The following is a 22,802-nucleotide window of genomic DNA, read 5'->3' on the forward strand; positions in this document are numbered from 1 at the left end:
ACCCCGCTTACCGGGAACCCGCTCTTCTGTTTGTCCTCCATCAAGTACCGGCCGCTGCGATTGGCTACCTTCCTCCTGGCTCGAGAAGAGCTCCTGGCTGCATGGCTCCAGGGATTCCGGGGTGTCTCCATTTGGCCCACCACCATCAGTCCTCCTCCTCTTCCTCCCCCCCCCCCCCCCCACCGGCTCTGAAGTGTCCATGGTGGTGCTCGGAGTGGAGGTGGGGTTAACCCCAAGTATCGCATCCAGCTGTTTGTAGAATCGGCAGGTCGTGGGGGGAGCACCCGAGTGGCCGTTTGCGTCGCGGGCTGTGCGATAGGCACTCCACAGCTCCTTCACTCTAATCCTGCACTGCAGGGTGTCCCGGTCGTGGCCCCTTTCCATCACGTCCTTTGATACCTTGCTGAAGGTATCGTAATTCCTATGGCTGGAGCACAGCTGGGACTGTACAGCTTCCTTCCCCCAAACACTGATGAGGTCCAGCAACTCGCCATTGCTCCATGCTGGGGCTCGCTTGGCGCGTGGAGGCATGGTCACCTGGAAAGATTCGCTGATAGCACTCCACACCACGCCGGGCTGAGCAAACAGGAAGGGGATTTTTTAAATTCCCGGGGAATGTAAAGGGTGGGTCACATGGTTGGTTACCTGAGGCCAGGGCAGTAGAGTTTGAACTGATGACCCGAGTGGCTAGAACAGGCATTGTGGGATACTGCCGAATAATTCTGGAGGCCATTCACAGCGCATTGGGCGGCCACACTGGCGCTGCAGCGCTGCAGCGGCAGCGCAATACTCACTATTCCTCTCGGGGACGTGGAGTACAAGCAGTGCTGCAACCATGGAGATACAGCGCTGCAAATGCCTTGCCAGTGTGGACGGGAGTGAGTTACAGCGCTGGGGGAGCCTTTACAGCGCTGTAACTCGCAAGTGTAGCCAAGGCCTTAGTCATAGCCAGTGTAGCTTTGACATGTTATAGAAGCCTGCGTTGCTGTTGACACAGCAGTGTGTTACAGTCCTGCTGTGGGAGCCTGCTGGTGGCATTCATATGGAAAATAGTGGCAGCTTTAATACATGCATGTATATGAACATATCCAGAACTGCAGAGCTACCTCTGAACCTGACATCACAGGCCTGAACACTGCAATGAGTTCTGTGTGGGTGGCCCCAGCGCATGCATGGATCCCTATTGATAGGCCCTGATGGGGCTCCACGTGGGTGCAGGAGTCTGACTTCAGAGAGCTTGCTGTAGAGCTGTGGTCAGGAGTAGTAAGAAACCTGTGGCTGGGTTGGATAAAGCTAACATTCCACTGTGGCTAGCATCTGTTAAATAGTGTGACGATTTTCTTTACGTAATTTCCTTTTCTTGGGATAGCAGGAGGAAATACACATAGTCACTAATAAGTACCGAATGTGTTGGTGGGGGAGGAGCAGGGGTTAGCATGAGTCTCTTAGTCTATCATGGATCAGGTAAAGAGGAAAACAAAGTGAGTCTGATTTATTTTTTTTTCCTCTGCAAAAAATTTTGAAAATGGATGGACACCACCCAGTACCCTCTGGCAGAATTTGCGGATGTCACTTTCACTTTTTGATTTATTGTCTGTCAGGCTACGTTGTATGTTCAAATAATTTTTTTCATTTGTAACCGCTTCTGACAGCTCTGAACTGATCCTGATCTGACATTGGGCAGTCAGCCTTAAAAACATACTTTTATTTACTGGATTTTATTGGTGGTGCCTGAAATTGGGTGCTCAAAGTAGCGTTTTTCTTGTTTAAGTTGGTGAGCAGGTATGTTGTTTTTGTATGCAGCAGGTAGAATTGCTAAAATTTAAGAATAAGGATGCTCTTGTGGTTAAGGAACTGGAGTGGTGCTTAGAAGACCTGGATTCAATTCCTGGCTCTGTCACAAACTTACTTTTTGACCTTGGGCAAGTCACTTAATATTTCTGTGCCTTAGTTCTCCATTTCAAAAATGGTTATAATAATATTCTCTTTGTCTATTTAGATTGTAAAGCTGGCAAAAACAGAGAGAGAGAAAAGACCTCGCAGAAAGGGGGCCTCAAGGTGCTACTGTAATACAGATTCTAAAGAATAGTAGTAATACTAATTCATAAAACAGGAGTATATGTACCACAGTGATTGGCACCTTAGATATTCTTCTTGCTAGCTTAATAACCAAATAATTAAAGCAAGTTTTGTAGCTATGCAGAAATGTATAGTACAATTCTTAATGCATTCACAAAGCTAAGGCTGTGCTTTGTAAACCTGAAGAAGCCAAACACGCTGCAGACAAGTTAATTTTTTTAGTTGGACATTTACTGTGCCATAAATTGAAGTTTTATGTAGCAATTATGCCACAATAACTAGATAAATTCCAAAACCTATTACTGTTCTTTGTCTTTTATTGATGAGGTCAACAAGGATGTAATTGTGTTTAAACTTTAATGCTTTTTGCTTTATATTATTCTTGGTAGAGAGTATAATATGCTTATGTGTTGAGGTGGCGGGTGGGGGGGCATAAATAGAGATGGGTCTGAGTTGCAAATTCAGATCCAGGCTCAAGTCCAGATTTTAAACTCTTTCATGCCTGAACCTCTAACCTTTGGTTGTGCAGATCAAGATTGGGCCTATCGCTTGTTAGCTCTTAAACCGTTTTTATGATGTTGGAGGCAGGAGGGCCAAAATCTGACTTGTAATGATTTACAAGCTGGTAACAGCCTTAATTATGAACTTACTACTATCACTCTAGAATGTATCATGCAAAAGAAAAAAATTGAGTTATAGGTGCTCTTTATTCGTATTAAAGAAGCTATTGTTTATATTCTGGTGATTTCAGATGATACAAATTTACTTTGTGAATGATTGTGAGCTGCCTGCATATTTTGGAAGCAAACTGTTCCTTTCTTAGGTGAATGAGGAGACCTTCTCTGTGGTTCCTTGGGTATTGGATACTGTCAGAGTCAAGATATTAGACTTGATGGATCATTGTTCTAAGGAAAATACACAGGCACATACTTCCCTCTGCCCCCAAACTCATGTCAGCAGTGATGGCAGAGATGCAATGACTTCACAGCAAGCTCCTTGCTGGTCCCAAAGACTGGGGAAACTGTTCTGTATGGGACATGTGCTGTTGAGGCTCTGTGGATGCAAAAGGGGGTATCCAGAGGCAGCCACTGTTTTGGGGACTGCCCCTATAGAAATCTGTAGGGATTATGGGTGTAAAATAATGGTGCGGGAGGGCTGGGGTCCATTCAGGTATAGGAATGTGCTCCAGGACCATACTACTATTGGGGCTGGGGAAGACAAGAACCATCATAAAGGCACAAGGTCTCTTGGTGGATGGTGTTGGCTTGTGCTGGACTGAGAACATGACCCCTTTTCCTGTTTTGGTTTGGTGCAAAAACTAGCACCTTCAACAAATGATTTGAAGGCAGTTCTATGAATGCGACCTTGCCATGTTTCCTGTGTGTTTTCCCTGGAGGGAGGTCAAGTTAGCTTTCAGTTCATAAATAGATCAATAAATTAAACCTTGCCAGAATTAGCAACCTGGGGCAAGATCACATATTGCCTGTCCAGGAACAGGAGGAGATGCTATTTGGGAGCCAGCATAGGAATGAGGAGAAAGATGCAGTCCACTGTAATGCCATCTGGGAAGGGCAGGTTCTGGCATGAGCTCTCCACATGCTGCTGCCTGTTAGGTGGAGTCTGCATCTGTTGCAGCTGAGATTATTTTAAACCTCTAATGGTAGAGGGTGATCACTACCATGACACGTTCCTTTCTTTATTATAGGTAGTGGCATGTGCTGGAGGGATCTGCAGTGTGATTGACATTCCGTGGTGCTTCCTCTTTATTTTCTTCACACAGGAGAGGAGGTGAGTGGGTGGAGGTTACCTGAAATGTCTGGTTGGAGGCAGAACATGATTTATTAATGTTCATTTGGCTGAATGGATACACAGCATATATATTATTTAGAAATTTGCAAAATAGGGTTCTGTTGTATTTTAAAGGCCACCAGCAATCAACTCTGTTGGCATAAAATCTTGGCACATTGATACCTACATTAAGTTTATAATGTGTGTCCTATTTATAGTGCATTTACTATATAGCCAACTTGTCTAGTACAGATTTAGTAAGACAATGTGTATAAATAGCATTGACATCTAACGGACAGGTATAAAGTTAATGCAGGATTTAACTCTGGCTACCATGTGTTCTGTAGATCTACTGGACCAAATTTATGGAATCACACGGATTTAATCTGGTCTTTTCTTTCTATATCACACTTAATAATGACCACTCATTTCACAGAGTATTTATAACTTGAATGTTTCTTTTGCATTAGTACAGTATTTCTAAGTTGCGCGGTGTGTTTGTTTTATTACGTGCATCTTCCATTTCTGGTCCCCAGAATTGATAATGGTATTCTGCAACTAGACAGTCAAAAAAAAAAAAAAAAAAAAGTGGATGCTGATTCCTTCAGTCTTGATGCTGTGAAATCTGCTTTTTGATTTCTCCACAGCAAAGGGGGCTAGCATGGCAGTGCTATACTTCATCACATTAAGGATGAAAAATGATGTGTCCTAGACAGTTTACAGACATAAAAACACAAGTTCATGTCCTGAAGAATTTACAGTCTAAAGCACTGATCCAGCAAAGCATTTAAACTTGTACTTAATTTTAAACACAAGCGTAGCCCCATTGACATTGAATGGGACAACTCACATCTGTAAAATTAAGCACATGTGTAAGTGCTTTGCTGGATCAGGGCCTGAGTGGTCAAAGGGAGGAGGAGAGGCATACAAACTGCAGCAGGCTAGAATAGCATCTGCAGAGTGAGGGGGAGCAAGGGCCAGCAGCTAGTCTGCTTACCTGCTAGCTTAACCTGCAGGCAGTCTAACAAGTGCAGCTGGGCCCCAGTTGAGCTACCTGATTGGCTGAGGGGATTAGCAGATCTGCTCTTAAGATCAGCAGCAGGGTACTGGCTGCTCAAAGCATTTGCCCACATCTACGATAGTTTCTGCACCTGCTTGTTCCCACCTGTGCTCGTCTTGGTCCTGGTCCCAGTCCCACTCCTGCCGTGCCTCACTCCAGGTGACCCTGTTCCGAACCTCTACTCTGATTCCTGACTTTGGATCCAGGATCTGGTGTCTGACTCTGGTTCTGACCCTTGGCTCTGACTCCAGCTGTGACTCTTGGTTTTGGCACCTGGCTACTGACTCCTGCTCTGCCCGGTAGGCCTGACCATCCTTGTCCCAGTCCCTAACAGTTTAAGCAGCCTACCAAAAGGAACCCATCAGGAGAGAAGGGGCCACATTCTCTGCGGGCATGGGTCTCACCAAAGCAAACATCTCCCTGTCGGAAATGGTGTGCACTGTAAAAAACTTGCAGGGTCACGTTGCTGCCCGAAAGCTCCAACCCCGAACCAAAGATTCCACTGCCACATAAATTCATCAGTGACCGTGGCAAATTTTGTGGAGTCCTACATCAGGGTCGACTTCCGTTTCTTTTGTAACTACAAGCATTCCCCACCAACCAAGCCCAACTAGGACTTACCATCGTCTTGCTGACTGGGAAGGCCCTGGTCAGGGCTCCCTGCAGGAGAAATCTAGCCCGCTCCTGGTCCTGGAAACTTTGTGCAACTCTGGCGGTAATCTTTGATGACCTGAACTGCACATGCACAGCAAAGGCTGTGCTTGGAGCATCATGGCAGGGGCACGCTTATCTGTTGCCAAATTCGCTGCAGAATTTCGACACCTGGTAGTGGACACTGAGTGGAAGGAGGCTGCGCAGCATTATGACTTCTGGCTTGGCCTCCATGAAGCAATCAAAGACTAGCTGGTGCAGGAGTTGTCCCCACCTGGCCTAGATGATCTAATTGAGCTGTGTATTAAGATTGATAACTGTCTGACAGAGTGCTGCTGAGAGCGAAACTTAGCCTCCTGTGCGTTGCTGGTTTCCCAGACCCCAGCTCACCAACTGGCTTTGCCCCCGAGACTGAGCCCATGTAAATCAGCCCTGGCTTTCTGATGCTGAGAAAAATTGATGCCTGTTCTGTGGAGAACCTGGACGCTTTTCATCGGGCCGTCTCGCAAAGGCTTGACCTGCGTCCCATCTGGGAAAACATCAAGTCCCAGGCCCATTAGAGGGGACTGGTCTGGGTTGGTATTCTTCTCCTTCTCCTAACTGCAGTATCCAATTTTGAGATTTGTCTGCTGGTACTCTAGCATTGGTTAACCAGAACCCAACACATCTCTGACTTTCCCTCCAACTTCTATACCCCACCATGTCTCAGGTCCACCTGGAAGCACTGGTGGTTTTGGGTGCCTCCGGTAATTTAATGGACTTGGAGTTTGTGCAAGCGCACATGATTGCCGTCCAGCAAAAAAGCTCTCCTGACTTGGTGGACTCTGTTGATGGGTCACTCCTCTTGTTGGGCCCCACCAGACTGCCCCCTTGGAGGTGACCATCCTCCAGGGTCAACAAAAAACCCTTCAGTTTGGGCTCATCCAAGCCCCACTCTCTCTGGTTATTCTCTGTGTGGCCTAGCTGGCTTGTTATTCACAATTTGCATGTCTGTTAGCAGGCACGCACAGTACATTTCAACTCCCTGTGTCACAAGCCCAAGGATTCCCTCCATCAGGGGGTCCCATGGGGAGGCAGATCAGCATTGTATGTAGCTAATGCGGTTGCAAGCATCGCAAGGCATTTCGGGGAAGGGTCAAAGGTGTAAATGAGGGTGGAATAAAAAATTGCTTTGCAGGTCGCGAGACACCAGAGGGGGGAAGAAGGAAGAAAGCAAAAAACGGGTTAACTCCACGCTCCTGCTAGGCCCAAAAATAAGATGCTGACTCCAGCCCACTCAAGGCCACAACACACATCTGATTCTCAGCTGCCTGCCAAGAAAGAGGGGGGCCCAGAATTCACCACCTGGCCGTAAGAAAGGGAGATGAAATTCAGCTGAACAGACCTAAAGAGGCAGCCCATAACGAGCAAAACAAGTAAAGGCCAAGCAAAGGCCAGCACAGAGGAAAACAAAGAGGACAACAGTCTAGCCGGTGTGTTTTGGAAAAGTTAAGGAGACCATAGAGAGCCGGTTTTGACAGGTACAAAGAACACCAGAAACACATGTCGCGGAATGAAACACCCCCAAAGAAACCCTGGACTTAATAACTCTTCTGAGAGCTGGAGCAATTCAGAGATTACAGCGAACCCCGGACAACCTGGGCCCAGGACAGAACTCCCGTCCACCCTTCGCCCTCTTCTTCTTACGTTACACCCAGGCTTGGCCAGCCTCAGGTAGAGCGTGTGTGAGTATAAAAGTGGGTTAGGGCTTGGGGCACTAATGCTTTCTTCCTTCCTCTGAGTGACATGGGAAACACCCATCACTCTCTGCTGTTGTTTTATTATTTTATTAATAAAGCTTTAAAATTTAGACCTTGGTGTGCTCCTCCATCTCCTCCCCAAAAAATCCTGTGGCCTCAACCTGGTCACCTGATACCCTGGGCAAATTGATAACAGAAATCTGTCACACCTGCATTGTCGGCAATCTTGTCTCCCAAAGCCCAGCTATGGGCCAAAAGCCCACTGTGGTTTAGTCTGCCTCCTCAGAGAATGTAAGTCTGAGGCAGTTAGGTCACAGGGAATCTCAGAACCCCCTGTGTCACCACCTACTACTTCTGTGATACCTGCTAAATACCAGGAATTTGTGGATACACTCAGTAAGAAGAATGTAGACACTTTGCCCCATTAACCTTTAGCTGGGAGCCGAGATCCATTTTGGTGGCATCTACTCCCTCTCTGAGCCTGAGCTATAGGCGCTCTGGAACTACACCTCTACCCCGATATAATACAAATTCGGATATAACACGGTAAAGCAGTGCTCGGGGGGGCGGGGCTGCGCACTCCGGGTGATCAAAGCAAGTTCGATATAACGTGCTTTCACCTATAATGAGGTAAGATTTTTTTGGCTCCCAAGGACAGCGTTTTATCAGGGTAGAGGTGTACCTTCAAGAGAACCTTCAGAAGCATTTCATCCATCCATTTATATCTCTGGCTGGGGCACTGATCTTCTTTGTAAAGGAGGACAGATCTCTGTGGCCCTGTGTGGATTGCAAGGTGTTAAACAAGGTTACCATCCAGAACCAGTATCGCCTACCTCTTATCAGCAAACTGTTTGAACTACTTCACTCTACCAACGTCTTCATGAAGTTAGACCTCCCTGGAGTTTATAATCTGGTGTGGATTAGGAAAGTGGAAGACTGCCTTCTATACCCAGTATGGACATTTCTAATATCTAGTTATGCCGATTGGTCTGAGCGATGCTCTGGTGACCTTCCAGCACTTTATCAATGATATCTTCAGGGACATGCTAGACTATTTTGTAGTTATCTACCTTGATGGTATCCTCATCTTTTTGGAAGACTAGGCTCTTCATGATCATCATGTACACAGCATCCTAGAGAGACTCTATCAGAACCATCTGTATAATAAGTCTGAGAAGTGCGAGTTCCACTGGGGTGTAATTGAATTCCTTGGGTATATATCTTTCCCAAAGGGCTAACCATGGACCTGTGCAAAGTGGCAGCCGTATCTAACGAGGATACATCGAAAGGCATCCATCGGGTACAGCAATTCATGGGCTTTACCAATTTTTATAAACAATTTATCAAGGGGTTTTCTAGTTTAGTTCTTCCTATAACTGCTCTTCTGCACCTGGTCCCCCAAAAGCCCAGTCCACCTTCAGGCAACTAAGAGAGATTCACCATGGCACCCATCCAGACCCCACAAAACCATTTATGGTAGAGACCGATGCATCAAACTTTCCTGGGCATAGTGTTGTCCCAGTCACCAGGGCCCCATAGCTAACTGCACCCCTGTGCCTGCTACTTATGGAAGCTAGTCCAGGCAGAGAGGAACTATGATATATGAGCTAAGGGCCTGTTAGCCATAGAGGCAGCCTTTGAGGAATTGCACCATCTCTTAGATGGGGCCAGGCATTCCAGTCCAGGTCCTTATATGCAGCCAGGCATATTAACCAACGTCCGATCTGCTGGTTCCTCTTCTTTGCCAAGTTCAATTTTTGGGATGAGAAACAGGCTGACACACTGTCCCGTAAGGTTGAGTACCATGGCTCTGGCAGGGGAACTCCTTCCACAGTTTTTAGACCTCAAAATATTAGGAGGGTTATCTGACCTGAACACGCACAAAAATGTAAATAAAAATGTTCATATCAAACCTGTGCTTCATCATAATATGAAAATACTTAATGTATGAAGTCAATCTTTCCTCATTGGTTTTCTCATCCTACCTGTTGTGGTTTTTGTGTTGCAAAAAAAAGTCTCTGAAAAGGTAATGTGGTCAGTTAGACCCCCTCAATGTTAGTCAATGGGGAAAAATGAATACTCCACTTTCAAAGTCCTTGAGGGGTCTCTTGGACCCAAACACGTATAAAAATGTAACTAAAACATCATCGGCAAATCACTGCCTCTTCTTTAAGTATTCTCAACTGATAAGGAGGACAACCTGCTAGCATTGGTTTTCTCTGCATAACTGTTGTGGTTTTAGGGTAGCAAAAAAAGTCACTCAAAAGATATTGAGGCCAGTTAGATCCCAAATTAATTATGCAGGTATTTCAGTAGCAGATATACTTTTACTTTGAGGCAGCAATTATGATATGATTGTATGACTCTCTCAGTATTGTTTTTATCCTCATAGTTTCAGTGGCTTTTGGTTTTTTAAAATATGTGAGACCCCAGATAATGTTTGCCTCATTTATCATCACAATTGTCCTGCAAATTGGGTTTCTTTGAAGATAACACTGTCAGATGGATTTTCTGGGAAGCCTACACTTGCTAGGAAGAATTTCTGGGGAAACCACAATTGTCAGATACATTTTCTGGCAAGGCCCATGCTTGACAGATGTTGCTGGGGCAAAGACTCGCTGTTACATTGCACGTGCAGATTGCCTGTTTGAATGCATAGATTATTTGGATTTTGTTGAATCACACCTGGCATAACAGAGTAAGGAACGGATGTTTCTCAGGGAGCTGGATACAGAAATGGTGAAACTACTCGTTCAGGAAAGGAACATTGCAGTCTTGCTTTGGCTTCTAGGGAAGCAGCGTCTTGCATGCTCGGTATTAACAAACAGGGCAGATATTTCATCTGTACCAGAGAACAAGACAGAAAAACACACCAAAAAGGTACAAAGCGTGAACACTTTGTATGTTCTGAACATATCATCTGTTTGCTCCATTTGTTCAAAGTAGTAGGCCATTTTACTGCCACTTTACTGTGTTTGCGCCTTTTTATATTGTTCATAGTTCTATAGTTCACTGGTTACAATAAAATCAGTTTTAAATGCATCCCATGTGGGGTATTTTCCAATTTTGAAATATGGGGGGCGGTGTCTCCCAAGACCTCAATACATAAATAGTTGGGTGCTTTATGGTCCAATATTAGGGTTAACACAGCCAATTTTGTTAACAGGGCAATAGATGGCAACCATGCCTTCCTTGTTGCCTGATGACCTTGTTGCTTCTCAGATCCTCCAGGCTTTGGATGGTGCCAGTATCCAACCTGTCACCGAGTTCAGATTACAGGATGACGTCCTCTACCATAAAGGCCGTATTTATATCCTGGAGGGACAGCTTAGGCTTCCAGTCCTAAAGCTGTGCTCTGATATATACCAGTTACTAGTTACTTCGGCCACATCAAGACTTGGAATTTGGTGTCAAGAACTTTCTGGTGGCTGGGCCTGTGCACCTCTGTCAAAAAATATATAAAATCGTGCAAACTCTGTGCCCAAACCAGAAGCCCATGTTCAACACCATTCTGTCTTCTCCAGCCACTGCTTGTCTCATCTCAGCAATGGGTCACATGTCCATGGACTTCATTGTGGAACTGCCTCGCTGTCAGGTGCACACAACGATTTTAGTGGTGGCTGATCTTTTCATTAAGATGGCACACTTTGTCCTGTGCTGCACCATCACTACTGCCCCAGAAATGGCTTGCCTTTTCCTAGAGAACATTTTTCGTTGTCATAGATTGCTAACACGCATCATGTCAGACCGGGGCTCTCAGGTCATCTCCCATTTCTGGCGGGAGTTTCCAAGGCTTTTAGGCATAGAATCCCTCATCTCGTCTGCACATCATCTGCACACCAGTGGGCAAATGGAACAGGTCAACCAGATCCTTGAGCAGTTCCTTAGTTCAAAAAGCAGTGATGACCAAGAAAACTGAGTTTCCCCGCTTCCCTCTGTGGAATTTGTGTATAATAATACCGCACACGTCTCCACCCTACAAAGCCCCTTCTTTGCCAACTACGGGTTTCATCCTCAGTTTCACTCTAACATCCCTGAGAATCTCTGGTACAGCTGACATCTGCTAAGGAGGCTTACAAGCACCTTGGTGACCAGTGCCACCAGGCCACTCCCAACCTTATAAGTTTGGCTGTCTACTCAGAATCTTAGGTCAGCATGCCCGTCAGCTAAGTTAGACCACCAATATCTCTGTCCATTTCAGATTCTGGAATGGGTCAGTCCAATGGCATTCAGATTCCAGTTCCCTGCGTCCCTCAGGATTTAACCAGTGTTCTATGTCTCTCTCCAGAAGGCTTACACCAAGAATTCTTTTCCAACCCGATCCACCAGGTCATCCTTTCCTGTCACTGCCCAGGATCAGGAGGAATATTTATTTTGGCAAATGGTTGATTCCCAGTGTGTTAGAGGAAAACCCCAGCACTTAGTGGCCTGGGAGGGTAATGGTCTGGACAAACTATCCTGGGAACCAGTGGAAAATGTTCATGCCCTGGACCTGCTGCACAAGTTTCACTAAACCTATCCTGATAAGTCCAGTCCTGGGGCCTCTGGGAGGTGCCCTCAGAGGAGGTGCCTCTGCTTGTGAGTAATCCATGTTGACAAAACAGAGCAGCCCTGGGCATCTTCTTTCTCTGGGTCTTGATTCTTGATAGTTTTTCAGCTGCTGGACTGTGGACTCCTTGTTTATCTTGTGTTTTTTGTTATCTTGCCTCTGTCTTGTTCATTTCCCTGCTGTGTTTTTTTTGCTTTTTGGAATTACATGGCATATTTGCATTTTTTGTCTGAGACAGTGTATTCTTTGCTTTCTGATGTTGATACTCAGTGACTAGTTACCTTTCACTGTAATCGGGCTGGTGTGAAGTTGTACTTGTTTCTGTTTGATGTAGACTTGCATCCTAATTTAGAGGAAAATGTCAGTGCATGAAGAGAGAGACTCTTTCAGATTGTGGAAGGGAGATTGTGATCTCGTGGTGTAAATCAGAAGAAATTCAACTGAAATGAATGTGGTTAAATTTTTGTACAACTGGCGGGATAGGAGAATCTGGTCCACCATCAAGCCTTTATTTCTATATTTTTCAGCTACTGTATCAATCTCCTATCTTAAATTTAAGCAATTTGCTTCTTTTCTCTGGCTCTTTCATTCTGTTTTTGGATATTGCACTTCACCTTTCCTCCACACACTTGGTGTTTGGGTGTGGGTTGTACTTCTCTCTTGCTTTCTCCTCTTTTCCTGTGCTTCCCTTTCTCAACCACTTTATTTCAGTCTCGTCTCATCCCTTTTTATGCCTGAAATCCCCACTGGCCCTCATAGTAGAAAATAAAGTTGACAATCTGTCTCAACCACAAGGTCTCTTTTTTTTCTTTAAAAAAAAAAAAACTGTTTACAAGAGGAAAAGTGAAGTGTTCTGCAATTTTTACTCTTCCTTTTAAAAGAGTCTTCCTGATCATCAGCTAGTAGCCGAAATGTTTTTGCCAACTTTATTTTTGCCCTGTTTGTGGCTTTGATTACTCTTTGACTCTCTCAAACACATTCAGAACCTTATTTGCTTGTACTGCCATGAAACTGTGTAATCTTGATTTCGTAACCAGTTGATGTTCTTGGTTCTGTCGTACAATATTTTGGCTCATCCTTTCAAAACACACTTGGAAGTGTCTTCCTCTCCCCCAGCCCCTGACTGTGTCATGTGAAATTTTAAAAAGAGATATAGATAGTCAGTGACAGCTGAACTCCTCCTCACAGTCAACACTGAGTGCCTCTTCTTTAGTTGTTAGATGTCTTTTAAGAGTGAAAGGGGCTGGGGGGCATTTTGATGTTAAACAAGGGTTGTTTGGTTCTTTGCATGAAATCAGCATCCATGGAAATAGAGATTAAAGACTGGAGGGAAAAAAGTTCCTTTGAAGAAAAAATAATTTTTTATTATTTTTAGAAGAGAAAATTTTGCTGGATCAAGTTTTTTTTCTCAGCAAATCTCGTGGCCCAAGCGTCCCCCCTCCCCCTCCCGCCAAGCCTGGGTTCACTGGAATTTCCCCCTTCCCCCTCCCATGAGACTCAGGTTGCTGGAACCCTGCCCCGCCCCGCAAGAGGCTATTGCTATTTGCTGCAACCCTGCTTGCCAGCAGTCCCCTCCTATGTGAGCTCATCCCTCCCGCCCACAAGGGGCTGGCATCTCCACTTGCCCCTCCCCACAAATTCCTCCACACCACACCCCCTTTCTTTTGACAAAAGTGGGCATTTGTTCTGTTTGCTCTTGCCAACTGATCAAATTGGCATGGACAAATGGGACCAATGCCCACTTTTGCCAAAAAAGTTGGGACAGGGCTTAAAAACGGGACCGTCCCAGCCAAAATGGGATATATGGTCACCGTATTCATAGGGGATGTTTTTGAGGGTTACTCCTGCGCACCATATTTTAAAATTCTGCAAATGTTATTTGTCAAATAAATGTGGAGGCTCCATCATGCCGTTGGGGAGCTCCGGCCACTGGCCGCACATAGGTGGGAGATCATTGTGCAGCTCCCCTCCCCTCCCGCCCCCCACCTCCCTGGGACATGGACTCAACAGTGAGGCTGCATCCGAGCCTGAAACAGCGCAAGGATTGGGCCTGCCCCAGAAACACCCCAGGGCCCTGCCCCTCTGTGCCAGGTACACCAGGTGTCGGAAGGCAGGATCCAAGTGTGGAAGGGCTTGGTGTGGGTTGAGAGGGTTCTGTGTGGGGCAATCTGGGTGCGGGCGGCTCAGTGGGGAATCCAGATGTAGGGGGGATCTGGATGCACAGGGACATGTTGGGGGGGTTCTGGGTGCAACAGTAATGGGACTCTGCAGGGGGGTGTTCAAGTGAAGGTGGTTGGAGCTCGGGGGGAGGGGCGGAGTGTTGGGTGTGGGGGAGGTCCAGATGCCAGGGGAGTGGGGGCTCAGTGGGGTGGAGATCCGGTTGGGGCTCGGTAGGGTGGGGATCTGGGTGTGGGTGGCTCGTCAGGGTGGTCCAGCTGCAGGAGGAGTGGGGCTTGCCAGAGGGGTTTCTGGGTGCGGGGGGACCTGAGGCTCGACGTGAAGATCTGGTATGAGGGGGTCTGGATGCACATGGGTTGGGTGGATGGGGGAGCAGCTCCCTGTACAGTTGAGGAGTGATGGGTGCAGGAAGCGTAGGGAGGGGGGAGTTTGTAGAGCTTCCTGCCACCGGGGAAGAAATCTGTGGGTGGGTCTGACCCAGCCCCGGATGCCGTGCAAGGGAAGAGGAAGTCCCGTCCTCCCCAGCCCAGCTGGGACTAGCAGCTGAGCCCAGCGCTGGGTAGGAGCCGCCAGCCGGGTCTTCCCCAGTCCTGACCCACAGTGATTTACCTCTCTGCTGGCTGCCTTAGGCACCTGAAACATACTGCTGGGGAGGGTTGCATGACTGCTGTTGTGGCTTCCCTTTGCTTCCCCATCAGAAAGTCATTTTTTATTCTGCGCATGCACAGTGGTGCAGAATTTCCCCGGAAGTAAAGGGTGGAGCTCCACTACACTGATCCACCACTTATATAACCTAAAGCAGCCCCTAGGCTGCTGTAACTGAGGTCAGGGCCATGCTGGCACAGGATCAGGGAACTGTAACTGGCTCCCTGATTGCATCCTCCTCACCCGCTGTATTGAGAGGAGCTTGGGCACAGGAGCGTGGAGCCAATGATCGTTTTTTATAAGGATATATCTAGTTTTGCGTATTCTTCACCTGGTCATATCCTCTGACATCATAATCCTTTACTGATATTTTTTAAAAAGGCCCCTTTGTGAAGTGGCCTACTCCTAGAGATGAGTTTCCCAGACAGTACTGGAGAGCTCGAGGGCCTGCTTGTCCTCCATTGTAATAACTTTCCACATTGCAAAATCTTTATATTTGGGGTGTTTTTGTGGTAGATCTTCTAAATACCATTCTCAAACATGGATTCCATAGGTGTTATCACTTAAAAACATCAATTTAAATATTTTAGAGCTGATTCTGCAACCTGTACACTGACTAACACTTACTTATGTGAAAAAACCCTTAACTTCGATGGGACGGTAGATAGGGCTGCAGAATTGGGCACTTAGGCCCTGATTGATTTAAGCTCTTAAACCCACGTTTTGTTTTAAGCTATCGATCTTCCTCTGGGTTTTGTGCTGGTGCCCATCACTTGTAACATTGGATCACCTTCTGTGTAGAATGGCATTTGCAGAGTCTCTCGTGGACTTTTTGGTGTCTCTGGCTCTTCTCTGTTTTGGGGCTCTAGAAATAGGGTTACCATTCGTCCGGATTCTGCTGGACATGTCCGGCTTTTTTGAGTTAAAAATAGCGTCCGGGGGGAATTTGTAAATGTCCGGATTTCTCCCCCATGCAGAGCACGCGCAGCTGACAGGGCAGCCGGCCGGATCGTGCCACTTGCACGGGGCTCTAGAGCGCCTCCTCCGCTTCCCCTTCCTCTCCCTTGCAACTTGAGATCACTCCCCTCCTCTCTCTCCCTTCCCCCCCCTTACATTCGCAGATCGCCGGCCGGCCGTTCGCATCGGGCCTCCGGCAGTCTGGAGCTCCTCCCCTTGCTCTCCAGCGCGCCGCTCCGCAGCACTCTTTCTGAGCGGCATGGTAAGGGGGCCAGTGGGTCGGAGAAGGGGCAGGGAGATTCTGGAGGGGGCAGTCAAGGGACAGGGAGCAGGGTTGGATGGGTCGGGAGTTTGGGGGGGCGCTGTCTGGGGGTTGGGGGTGTAAGGTTTTGGGCAGTCAGGGTACAGGTAGGGGGTAGAGTCCTAGGGGGGCAGTTAGGAGCAGGGGTCCCAGGCAGGGGCAGTCAGGGCACAGGGAGCAGAGGGGTTTAGATGGGTCGGGAGTTCTGCGGGGGGGCTGTCAGGGGGTGGGGAGTGGTTGGATGGGGCGTGGGAGTCCCTGGTGTCTGTCTGGGGGTGTGGGTGTGGATAAGGGTTGGGGCAGTCAGGGGACAGGTAGGGGGTAGGGTTCTAGGGGGCCAGTTAGGATGGGGGGGAAGGTCTCAGGAGGGGGCAGTCAGGGGACAAGGAGCAGGGAGGCTTAGGTAGGGGATGGAGTCCTGGGCGGTAGTTAGGGGCAGGGGTCCCAGGAGGGGGTGGTCAGGGGACAAGGAGTGGGGGGGAGGGTTGGGGGTTCTGAGGGGGGCGGGAAATGGGAGGGAGTGGAAGGGGCAGGGGTGGGGCTAGGGCGGGATGGGGGCAGGGCTAGGGCGGGGCTCCTTCCGTCCTCTTTTTTTGATTGATTAAATATGGCAACCCTATCTAGAAAGGTCTGCTTGGTTTTGGAGGAAGGGGGTTCTTTGTCTTTGAGAGGGAGAGGTTGATGCTATGGATGACTTTCTGGTTATGGTGAAAAAGCTTTATCCAAAAGGAAGGCTTGCAGCATTTCCTTTCCTAAAGGTCTCAGCCTCGGGATGCCAATCTCAGTTCCATTTTAACTGCAAACCATTCTACAGAACAGTCACAGATGAGGCTTTCCATGCGTGGGAAAATGTTGGCTGTGGATTGCTTGCCACTCTCTCTGTGTGTTTGCTAGTTGCTCCTGCCAGATCTTTGCTTTGACACTCATCCTTAAGCCCACCCCTGCAACATCTGTGTGATATGCACCAGTGTGATGTCCCAGATGATAGTAAGAAGGCTGCCTAAAGGCACGTGGTGGAATAGCCCTCCTGCCTGATACACCCTGTCTCTGGGTAAATATATTGATACTTGCTATCATCGCCAATTAAAAACTGACTGCAAACTGGTTGTCAATTGTAGTGGCAGCAAGTAGGAGTTCAAAGTCTGTGCAGAGTGAAAAATGAGCAGGAATGTCATGGCTTAAAAAACTGGGCACTAAACTACAATGGCCATTTTAGATTTCTCCAGCACTCACCCAAGGGTCTTCATACCATCAGTCCCAGGTCTCTTCTGAAGCTGGGTCTTCCACAGAACAGTCTGTGTCCCAGATTGCATTCTGCAGCATTTCCAGTGCAGGGAGATGTACACTTTGAAAGATATATTAATTTGTTTATTTGAGGTAAATCAGATTCGGCCCAGAAATCTTGCTAATGTGACTGGCAGTGTTTCCTCCTGCATCTTTCACAGTGGGAGGGAGGGAGACAAGGGAGAACCAAAACCTAAATAAAATAAAAGCTGCATTAGGATCAATTTTCCTCATAATTCCCTTTTGTGCTCTGCTGAGACGTTGGAAAGGAACACCTGGGGAAAAGATCTGAACCTACAGCACATGCCTTCAACACACCTCCACATAACTGCCCTTCATTACAGAGAGACACCGGCTGTCATTCCTGAGTGGTTAGGCATTTATTTATTCAGCAATAATACTAATGCGTGAAAACCTTCGTATTGCAGAAGAATGAGAATTTTTTGTTTTTTAATTCTTTCAGTCCTGATGATGCTGGTCCCTGTTCGATGGTTTGTTCTTGTCTCTGCTCCTTGCATCTGACTTTTTTGTTCTTTGCTTCTGAGGCTATTACTCATGTTCATGCAGAGAGCTGAGAGCTAATAGGAAATGAAGGCTGCAACTGTTCTCCCCGTCCTCTATCCGATACAGCGCATATATGAGGCTACATCATACCTTGGGTCCCGGGATAGTAACAGTCCTCCATATACAAATATAGTTCTGTGCCATGATGTCTACAAGTAAATTTGGAGAGCAAGTTGCAGCGAAGACCTGTGCCTGCCAATAATGTGTGTGTGTGTGGGGGGAGGGGGGGGCAGAGTGAGGGCAGCCTGTTTCAGCAGTGTTACTGAGCATGCTAAATTCAAGCCCAGCAGCAAATCTGGGGAGGAGGGGAATATGTGACCCCCGCATCCTTCTCCCTCCACCCCCATGTCACCTCTGGCAAGTTGTTTTATATATTTTATTTCTTTAGACTTTTATAAAAGGCACCAATTAATCATCTTGCGGTGCACAAAACTTAAGAGCCATCTTTTCCTTTCTTAATTACAAAATTTGGCACGAGGGCTCACAAAGTTGAGCCCCTATTTAGGAAAGCACTTGAACACCTACTTAACTTTGGACATGTACCTAAGTGCCAGTGACATCAGTGGGACTTAAGCACATATTTAATACTTAAAGTTAAGCACATGCTTAAGTGCTTTCCTGAATCAGGGCCGTAGTGATGGGGTTTTTATTTTAGTATATTTCTCATATGGGCACCCAGATACAATGATAATGGGCCTAGTATATCCTGTGTCACTTTGTAAAATACATTTGCTTTATTCTGTGCCCGACCTCTAACTTGTGGGATTTATTCTTTGTAGACATGTTCCCTGTTAATATAGGGCCAGATTGTGCCCACTGAAAGAGGTGCATGGAGAAGTCCTCCACTTGTGGCTGCCAAACCCCCTGCGTGGAAAGAGGGTTGACTACCACCACAATCCCACCCTCCAGAACCCTTCAGAGGGCACACCGTGATGCTCAGGGCCTGCCAAGGAAAGGGTAAAGTTTGGGTGGGCCAGGGCAGGATGGAGCTGATATGGGAAGACACATATTGTTCCCTCTTTGACCCCATGGAAGTTGTCAAGCTGGTGTCTGTGCCCCAGGGGCACCCAGGGTAAAGTAAGGTAATGGGGTCCCTGCTAGCGTGCCTCCACTGGAGAAGAGGAGTCAGGGGTGGGGAGTGGCGCTGGGATCTAGAGCCGCTGTGGAGGTACAGGATCTGAGCACAGATGGGCTTGGCCTCCTGTGAATTCCTGGGCTCTGCCAAGTTTGGGTATGGATTTTCCACAGGGAACAACCCCATCCCGCTCCTGCAAGGATGATGCAGGGGAATTTCCTCATGGAGTTTCCCTTGTAAAAGGTCCCCTCCCACAGCTCTTACTCCATGCTGGGACAGTCTGGGCCATACACTTATTTATTTATTTTTTTAAACGCTGTCTTTTCTCTAAGATCACAAGCAATCTGTTTCTGTCCTTAAAGAGTTTCCTTTTTCAATTTGGTGCATTTATTTTAACTTCGCCCAGGCTAGAAATTCTGTACGTGTGCCAGGACCTAACTCTGCTGCATCCCACTCCAGGCGGAACGCTCTGACCGTTCTGCAAGGCTTTAATAATGGGTCAGCCGTCTGACACCTGGAGCCGTTGTATTTAAATGAAATACATTGTAGGGCTGACTTGCCTCTGCATTTAGTAACATGGTTATTCTCGTAGGACTGTGTCCTGTGCATTAGCAAATCAACTCTGGAGAGGTTGGGAGGTACGCTACGACACCTACAATAACACTATTGATGTTCTGACATCAGTTTAATCTGCTTAAGGTAATATTTGCCCATGGCTTTGTGAGTTTCTTTTGTGCTCTGATCCACAGCCTCTAATTACAAATTGAATAAATAAAACAAGAAACCTTTAAAAATGGTTTCCCTTGTTGCTCTGCCTCAATGAATAAGCATAGGTCTGATCACCATTCCTTGCAAGTTTCTGGCTGTCCAGGGTGTGAAAGGGTTCTTGCTGACTATTGAACTGTAATTCTTGCTTATGACACCTAGTGCATTCAGAACGGCATTGTACAAGTAATTCAATGTATTCATCACGCTTCTCACCATTGTGTGGAGCAGTTCACATTGAAGTTGAGAAATAGGATTCATATTGCTTTCTTCTTTCCCCCTGTCAATGGCAGCAGGACCCCTCAGAGCAACATTTGAAACCGAAAATGCCTGGCCTGCAGCCCTGTGGTGGTGTTGCTCTGCTGGGCTCTCTGATGCCTCTGTAATCAGATAAGAGCCAAGGTAGGAATTGTTCTTTTCCACATGGTACATCGAACCCCACAGCAGTTATGTGCTGAGCAGAGTATTTTAAGGAAATGTCTGAAACGGTTCCTATAGCCTATTTGGTCCTTCGACCCAAACCCTGAGTTAATTCTTTTTAACGGTACAGATATTTTGTGGCCAAACATAAGGGCTCAAATTCTCTGCTGCTTTCCACCTTGCATAATGGACCTGTGCAAAATGAGCATAATGCCACCAAACCAGAAGAGTAGCGTATTACACTCATGCTGCACAAGTGTCAATGATCACACAAGGGGCAAGGCTGTCAGACCCAGATTTTTTAAAATGTTGTACTAATACCATATGGATGGCAGTTTATGGTGACTTCATCTCTATAGGAGATTGGCTAGCAGAGAGAGCAGTTAGTAATATATGGCCAGGAGCCCTTTCCAGTTCATAAAGGAATTAAAACACATCTCTGATACAGTACAGTCAGTCTTTGTTTTTACATGGCCTGAAGTGACAGACTGTCATTGACAGTGTCTGTTGTGATGCTGTGCTAGTCACCTGCAAGTATTTTTCATGGAGCGACTTAACAGAAGCATACTCCTGGTTTGCTTGGAAATACTATTTTTGATTGGGGTTTCCAAACATTGCTGCTGCCACCACTGCCTCCTCCTGAAAGCTATTTCCACACTTTTCAAAATGTTTGAAGTACTAGGACTTTGTTTTGTGGGTTTTGTATTGTTTTGTTTAGGGGGAGTGGGAAAGCATGTAGTCTCTGAACATAATGGAAAACAGAAGCTTAGTGAGAAGCCAGATGCTAAAAACAATCCAGTTATAATCTTGCTGGGAAACAGAGGCATGTTATAATTTGTACTAAGACTATTATGGTCCACTTATAAGAGAATGCATAAGCCAGTGAACACCGTAGAATGCTCCCCATTTCGCCTCAGATATTCACATTTATAGGAGAGTCGTCTTTTTTTTTTTTTTTTTTTGCTTGAACTGCCTTATTTTCATGATCCTTTGCTAGATTTCATCTTTGCACTTGCTGTGATCTCCTTTCCATATAGTGTCATTAGGGATATATATGTCTTTTAATATCCTGAGAATGACTCTTAATGAGGCTTTCCCTTTTCCAGAACCTCTTCCAGCTAGTGCAGTCTTCTTCTGTACTACTTCCTTGGTGATGCTGTAGGGATCTCATTCCCCCGCCCCCCTCCAGTTGCAGAGTGTTTTGGGGCATGTGCTGGAGGAGAGATTGTGTTTCTCACCATCTTCCAGGTTGTAACAAGCGATTAAGCCTCCCTGTCACTTCAGTCTTCGGCACATTTAAGATGTACTCTCTGTCCGCTGGCTCCAGCATCTCGGTTGGTCCATGGGGCCAAATTCAGCCTTGATGTATGCAGTGACTTTGTGAGAGTTACCTGGGAGAATTCCTTTGTGTCGCTTGGCGGATAAGGCACCGGACTTCGATTCAGGAGATGCGGGTTCTGGTCCTGGCTTGGTGTGGCCTGGGCAGGTTTATTTCACTTCTCTGTGCTTCAGTTTCCTCATCTGCAAAATGGGAGCATGTTCTTTTTGTGATGTCATATAAATGGAGGCCTAACGTTGGAACTGATGTCTCAGAATTGACGAAGTGAACCTTTTTCTATCCCCGTGTGTCTGTTATGTCTACTTCCTTTACTGCCATGCCAGTTTTTATTACTGTTAGCAGTGCATGGCCTCTGCAGCTATGGAAGTGTGAGCTGGATCCTGTCCTGCCTTGTGTGTTAGCCAAATAGTCTGTTAAATACTTGCTGCAAAATTGTTACTACCGGTGATGAAATGTGGACCAGAATGAACACAGCCTGACTTTCTGATCCCAGGTTCAGTTAGAAGCACAAATGCAAAAACCATCTCTCAACTTGTAAAATGAGCAAACATGATTTGGAAACTACTGAGAGAATAAATGTGAAACTCCTCTGTGTCACTTTTCTCACCATGGCCCCAATCTTGCAATATATTGTAGGTAAGTGGACTGCTGCTTCTGTATGGAGCCCCACTGAAATCTGTGGGACTCTTTGTCGGTGTAGCAGTCCTTCTGCATGCAACTAATGGTAGGACCAGAGCCAGTGTCACACTTCAGTAAAGTCAATGCAACTCCGAGCAGGGTGAGGAGAGAAATTTAAAATGTGAAAAATTCAGATAGCTAGTATACTCGTCCTCAGCAGGTGTGTTATGTAATATAGATAGAGATCACAAAGCGTGTGCATATTTACATGGGGGTGTGTGTATGTAGGCGACTACGTGTGTGTGTTTGTGTAAATAAACATATCAGTCTAAAATAAATATGTATAATGTAAGTATTTACATTTTAGCTGTTTTAGCCTGTGTACTCCCTTACCATGCACTCGTTTGAGGGCCATTTGGAGAAGGTGATCAAAGTGGAATTTTTCATTTGAAGTCTCTTGGGCGAAAATACTATTCCCCCATCAAAATACTTTCCCCTTTGGAATCTTTAGTTTGTGGTTGAAAGCTCGGCCCTGTTGAAGTCAATGGGAGTTTTGCAGTTAACTTCTATGAAACTAGGTTTTCATCCTAGATGTCTGGAGCCCTGGTTTCAGTACACCAAGTACCATTGTCGCCCTGTCTGAAACCTGACATTTTGTCAACAAGACAAGGAAGCTTCTAGAGAGAGATGGTGGGTGAGGTAATATCTTCTATTGGATCAACTTCTGTTGGTGAGAGAGACCAGCTTTGGAGCTTACACAGAGCTCTTCTTGGTCCAATAAAAGATATTA

The 22,802-nt window shown here is 46.5% G+C and overlaps 1 protein-coding gene across 16 annotated transcripts in view; it reads left to right on the forward strand.

Annotated features, from left to right (window-relative positions):
* The window catches only part of POMGNT2 (protein O-linked mannose N-acetylglucosaminyltransferase 2 (beta 1,4-)), a 140,389-nt gene that overhangs the window by 100,070 nt on the left and 17,517 nt on the right, over nt 1-22,802 (forward strand). For 6 of the 16 annotated variants that reach the window (XM_065583565.1, XM_005278685.5, XM_008171550.4 and 3 more), the window contains exon 2: nt 3,785-3,867. The exons of 1 other annotated variant lie outside the window; for it this stretch is intronic. The gene's annotated coding sequence lies outside the window, so the exon portion shown is untranslated. Of the gene's footprint in view, nt 1-3,784; nt 3,868-6,755; nt 7,303-19,462; nt 19,570-19,928; nt 20,038-22,802 lie in introns of those variants that run through there. 9 more of the 16 variants (XM_024107537.3, XM_024107542.3, XM_065583567.1 and 6 more) reach the window with 5 other exon arrangements.

The sequence above is a fragment of the Chrysemys picta genome, chromosome 2 (genome assembly GCF_011386835.1).
Source record: "Chrysemys picta bellii isolate R12L10 chromosome 2, ASM1138683v2, whole genome shotgun sequence".
Taxonomy (NCBI): Eukaryota; Metazoa; Chordata; order Testudines; family Emydidae; genus Chrysemys; species Chrysemys picta.